This window comes from Scyliorhinus torazame, chromosome 10 (assembly GCF_047496885.1).
Source record: "Scyliorhinus torazame isolate Kashiwa2021f chromosome 10, sScyTor2.1, whole genome shotgun sequence".
Lineage (NCBI taxonomy): Eukaryota > Metazoa > Chordata > Chondrichthyes > Carcharhiniformes > Scyliorhinidae > Scyliorhinus > Scyliorhinus torazame.
The window spans coordinates 228,582,149-228,588,412 of record NC_092716.1 but is presented as its reverse complement, the minus strand read 5'-3'; the positions used below and the strand labels follow the sequence as shown (position 1 = coordinate 228,588,412).

Sequence of the window (6,264 nt, the reverse complement as noted above, 5' to 3'; positions counted from 1 at the left end):
CGGCGAGGGAGATCCCACTTCCTGAGATCTACCAGGCTCACCACGCTTCCTGCGATCTAGCGCAACCTTGTGAGACATCGTGATTTGAATCCCACCCACTGGTAAATCTGCATATTAGAGCGAGACAGCTAGTCTCACTCGAATATGAACTGCCATGGTCTACCAAGGTGTTGGGATCTAACCCCTTCACCTCAGAGATCTCGGCCGAGCGCCGTTCATTACTGGTCTTCACATCACTTCTCGGCCTTTTGGCTAAGATCAAGTGTAGTATCTGTTCTTATCAGTTTAAATCTGGACTTGATCAAGTGAAGATGAGAATTTCGATGTCGATCGTGGATTGAAGAACGCAGAGGGATTGAAGACATCGAAGAGGAAACGTTTGAGCTCTGCTGCTATTGGTGGATCTCCATGCTGGTCTAAGCCTCTGGTTTAGGCCTAACGCCGATACAGTTTAGACTGAGCGTTGGAGCTATGGCTGCAGCTGTATCTTGAGCACCAGGCCAGGGACTGCGAAACACTGTCCGAGTTACAGTGAAGAAGTTTGGAGGAGACTCGCCTGTGGATCGAAATTTCTTCGTGAAGTGGGTGCTGCTCGAGTGCTGCAGCTTTGAAGCAACAGATGTCTCCTGCTTGCAAGACTTCCCCAACAATGGATATTTTGACGTCACCTTCAAAAGTGTTGCAGCTTGCATCAAACTTTTGAAGGCGTTTAAGGAAAAAGGCAACCAGGGCCCCCTGTCCATCCTGACTGCGGAGCCTCTGTTCACGCTACCATCACAGCAGTACATGTGCAGTGTAACAACCCCCACATCCCCGTGTCTGATGTGCTCACGTTCCTCGCCAGGTATGTCGAGCTGAAAGGTAGCAGCGTAGAACTGAAGGACACTTTTGGCATCTGGACAAGTGAACACCAGGTCAAGGTGACCTTGAGAACGGACGGCAACGGAACCATCCTGCATCCCCCCTCCAGTTTCGCCATTGGAGGAAGTCGCGGCTACCTTTATTATGTGGGGCAGCCACGAGTATGTCGCACCTGTGGCAAAACGGGACATGTTGCAGCGTCAACTTCTGCAAAAACTGCAGGCAGGAGGGTCACATGACAAAGGACTGCAAAGACGCCAAATGCTGCAACCTGTGTGGGGAGGCCGGCCATCTCTACAGGGCCTGTCCAAAACGGGGGGGGCCACATACGCACAGATTATCAGCGGCGGAGCGAAAAAGGCGGCCACAGAGGAGGTTCATGCACCCTCCACTGACAAAGACACCACAGCACAGGATGCTGGAAATCAACAGAAGGCCCCTCAACAAAAGGTGGAGGCCCTAGCACACCCTGACAACACAACCCCAACTCCATCAGAAGAGGAAGACTCAATGGGAGAGGATGGAACGGAGAATGAAGCGCCCTGGGAAAAGGTGAACAGGGACAAACGAAAGCGGAAACAGAAAAATAAACCGAGGAAATCTCTGATGGTGAACGGCAAAAAGCGGCAGCTTCCAGCCAACAGCCTTAGCGCCGGCACCTCCTCCGATGAGGAAGGACAAGCTAATGATCAGCCTCAAATTATGAGGCCAAGCACCAATGTGGAACGGGATGTACAGACCCCCCAGACCACAGACAGCAAAGACAATGAAACACGCCGAGATCATCAATCTCTGGTCGATGGGAACAGCAATGTGACCAACGCCCACCAGACGCCGGACATTAGAAACAAGGACAAGGACCAGCTCCAGAAATTCAGGAGCAGCAACAGCCCAGGCAGAGACCAGCCCTGCAACCCCAACACCCACTGACTGCAACAACAGACACCAGGGCTACAGTACCCCCCCCCCCCCCCCCCCCCAATGCATCCCCTTCGAGTTCACGGGCCCAGTACAGACTAGGACAGCTTTCTCAGCCCTACAATTGTGCAACAGTTTGTCAGCACCACTGGTATGCTGGGGAACATTCAACAGCTGGAATAGCCAACTGTATAGACCCTGGACTCTGAGGCTGGTAAATCTACTTTTTTTTAAATGGGGTTTCAAATTGCATCGATTAATGTGCGAAGCATTAAAGACACTTTGCGGTGTGTAGCCACACTCAGTCACCTGGCCAAAGTGAAAGCCGACCTACTGTTTCTGCAGGAGTGTGGGATTCCACACCTCAGCAACTACAGGCGCTGGTCGAGCTGGTGCGGGCCATCCATCTGGTCAGGAGGAAACGGTTGTCGTTCCTCCGGCCTGGGTATTCTGCTGCGGGGAGGCAACTTCATCATCTCCGATGTTAAGGAGGTGGTGGGTGGACACCTCCTCGTAGCAGACGTCAAATACAAAAAAGCTGCTCTCAGACTCATTAATGTGCACGCCCAGGCCATAAAGAGTGAGCGGCTGGCAGTCCTTCAGCAACTCCCATTACTGTTGGCTGTGGTGATGTGCATCAATGTAAATACATGTAGGCTAGCTAGACACTAGAGGGAGCACCAGAGACATCGCACACACACACTCAACCAATGGATCAGTTAGATAGGACATGACCAATGGACATTCACGATACACACAGAGGTGACACGGCCACAGGGGGGCATTACACCAACCCATATATAAAGGACACCACACACATGATCTGCCTCTTTCCAGTGGAGACAGTCAGTGAGTACAGACACAGGGTTGATTCAATATCACTCCCACAACGTGGATTGCAGCAACTGGTTAGTCAGTCTGGGTAGCTATAGTAGGATTAGCAGTAGTGTCGAACCCGAGTAATAGAAGTGTAAATAGTATAATAAACGTGTTGAAGTTACCTCCACGTCTGAACCTTCCTTTGTCAAGTGCACCACAAGGAAGTTGCTTATGTTACACCTAGAACATAACAAATCATTGGCCACTTCCATGCCGGTCATTCTGGGCGGTGACTTCAATTGAATCATCGATGCGGCAGAGCCATCAGCAAACTAGACGCTACGTCCAGACTCCTGATGGAAACGGTAAAAGACGCCAAGCTGCTCGACGTCTTCAGCAACCCTGCAGACGGAGCGCAGCGTAGATACGCATGGTCACGGTTAGACAGGTCCGTCTGCTCCAGGATAGACTTCTTCTTTGTGTCCCGTGCTTTTACGGTCAGGTCCACCGACGTCAAGCCAGTGTTCTTCTCTGACCACTGTCTCCTACTGGCTGACTGCCACCTGCAGGAAAACCAGGGGACATGGAAGCTGGATGTGAAACTGTTGACTTCAGAGAACCTCGAGGAACTCAGGAGGGATTACAAAGGTTGGAGAACCGTGAAACCCCTCTTTGAGTCTCCATATCTCTGGTGGGAAGCCATCAAGGGAAACATCAAAAGGTTTTTCATCCTCCAAGGTGTCCAGAAGGTGAAAGAGAGATGAGGGGCCATGTCCAGGCTCCAGAAATGTATGCAGAATCTGCTCCAGCCGCAGTCGATGGGGGTTGATGTCAAGGAGGATCTCCAAGAGGTGAAGAGCCAGCAAGCCTTGCTCTATACCTCGGAGGCCTCCAAGGTTATCTTCTGTTCCAGAGTCCGCTCTGGAGCAGGATGAAACATGCTCGCGCTTCTTCTTCCAAAAGGTGCACAGAGAGACCTCTGTGATCAGCAGCCTGAAGGAAGAAGATGGCGCTGTAAAGTCATCGCAGTCTGACATTCTGAGGATCAGCCAATCCTTTTATGCCAGACTGTATGATCTGAAGCCAACAGATAGCACGGCTTCCCAGTCTTTTCTGTCGTCTATCATGGAGGTCTTAGACGACAGCGAGCGGGAAAGCCTGGACAAACCGTTAACTCTGGATGAGCTGACAAAGGCCGTCAAGTCCTTTGAGACGAGTAAAACTCCCGGAAGCGACGGCTTACCGGTTGAGTTGTATTCGGCTCTGTGGGACTGGATGGGCCCAGACCTGCTGGAAGTGTACGAGAGTATGCTTCTGGACGGCAGCATGTCAGAATCCATGAGGAAAGACATCATCACCCTCATCTACAAGCAGAAGGGGGAAAGGGAAGAAATTTGAAATTGGCGACCCATTTCACTGTTGAATGTGGATTATAAAATTCTAGCCAAGGTCATTGCCAATCGGGTCAAGTCTGCTCTGGAGTCGGTGATCCACCCTGACCAGACCTGTGCTGTACCCGGCAGGAAGATCTCTGATAGCCTCGCGCTACTCAGGGATACGATCGCCTACGTGTAGGACAGGAGGGTGGACATCAGCCTTGACCAGGAGATGGTTTTTGACAGAATATCGCACTCTTCATTATGGATGTGCTCTCCAAAATGGGGTTTGGGGAGTGAATTTGCAATTGGATCCAACTGCTCTACACAAACATCTGTAGCGCAGTCTCAATCAATGGGTGGGAATCAGAACGTTTCCAGATCAAATCTGGAGTCAGGCAGGGCTGCCCCCTCTCCTCCGCCCTGTTTGTGTGCTGCATAGAACCTTTTGCCGAGTCCATCAGGAAGGATCTTTGTAGAAGAGGAGTGACGATCCCAGGCAGCAGAGGCACTCAAGTCAAGGTCTCCCTGTACATGGACAACGTCGCCGTCTTCTGCTCAGATCCCATGTCAGTACGCAGGCTCTTGAACGCCTGTGACCAGTTTGAACTGGCTTTGGGAGCCAAGGTAAACTGCGGCAAGAGCGAGGCCATGTTCTTTGGTAACTGGGCCGACCGGTCTTTTGTCCCCTTCACCGTCAGGTCAGATTACCTGAAGGTGCTGGGGATATGGTTCGGAGCGGCTGGGGCGTGCACCAAAAACTGGGAGTGCATCGCCAAGGTAAGACAGAAACTGGGCATGTGGGAGCAACAGCCCGTAACAGTCTCCCCGAACAGGCATCGGAATGTGGCGACTAGGGGCTTTTCACAGTAACTTCATTTGAAGCCTACTTGTGACAATAAGCGATTTTCATTTCATTTCATTTCACACTCCCTCTCCATTGCGGGCAAAACCCTGGTCATCAGGTGTGAGGTACTCTCGGTGTTGCTGTACGTGGCACAGGTCTGGCCCATTACCCGACCCTACACTGCAGCAGTCACCCGAGCCATCTTTAAGTTCATCTGGAGATCCAAGATGGACCGTGTACGAAAGGGCACCATGTACAAATCTCTGGATAAGGGAGGGAGAAACGTACCCAACGTCTCCCTCATCCTGATGGCCACCTTTGTGTGCAGCTGCATCAAGCTGTGCGTGGACCCCCGGTACGCAAACACCAAGTGTCACTACATACTGAGGTTCTACCTATCCCCGCTGTTATGAAGGATGGGTCTGGCCTCATTGCCGCGGAATGCTCCAAGTAGTTTGACCGTGCCGTATCACCTGCCCTCATGAAAACATTTATTCAGAAAAACACCTTTGACCACAAGGCAATGCAGCAGTGGTCAGCACGTAATGTCCTTGAGGCCCTTAGGGAAAAGGAGACTGTGGAGGATGTTGGATGGTTCCCTGAGCAGACTGTCAGAATCAACTGGCAGAATGCCTCATCACCAGAACTGTCAAACAAGCACCAAGACCTACCTTGGCTGGTGGTGAGAAGTGCCCTCCCTGTGAGATTCTTCATGTACACCCGAAGTCTCAGCGCCGCTGCATGCTGCCCTCGGAATGGCTGTGGGGGAAATGAGACGGTCACCCACCTCCTTGTGGAATGTGCCTTTGCAAAGAAGGTCTGGAGAGAGATGCAGTGGTATGTGTCAAGGTTCATACCGAGCAGCTCTGTGACACAGGACTCTGTGCTCTACGGACTGTTTCCAGGGACACACACCAAGACAAACATCAACTGCTGCTGGAGGGTCATCAACTCGTTGAAAGACGCTCTTTGGTCTGCCCGAAACTTGCTGATCTTCCAGTGCAAAGAATTGTCATCGACCGAGTGTTACAGACTGGCACATTCCAATGTCCAGTACTTCGTGCTGAGGGACGCACTCAAGCGTGGGGCAGCTGCCGCCAAGGTGCAATGGGGAAAGGCCACTGTGTAAGGTCCAACCAGCAAATGTACACCGAGGGGCTGGTAACCGTGTAAAACCCCTCTGTCTGGGTCATTAACACTCCAATGTATAAAAGAAACATGATGATGTAAATATTTAAGAAAGAATTGTAACGTAAACAGGGAAATGTGTGGAATGTCATCCCAATTGAATGGAAGAAAGTCAAGTGAATGTGTAACTTTGGAGGAAATGTACAGTCATAACAATTCGAAATGTTCTGTAATGTTTATTAGAGATTTTATGAATAAAGTATATTTTTTGAAAAAAAAACTGGTCTTCACAAGCGGGGACCAGACAGAACGGCA

General features: G+C 50.9%; 1 pseudogene; it reads left to right on the top strand.

The window, feature by feature from the left end:
* Positions 1-232: 232 nt before the first annotated feature.
* LOC140384972 (U2 spliceosomal RNA) lies at positions 233-323 on the top strand (annotated as a pseudogene).
* The last annotated feature ends 5,941 nt before the right edge of the window (positions 324-6,264 follow it).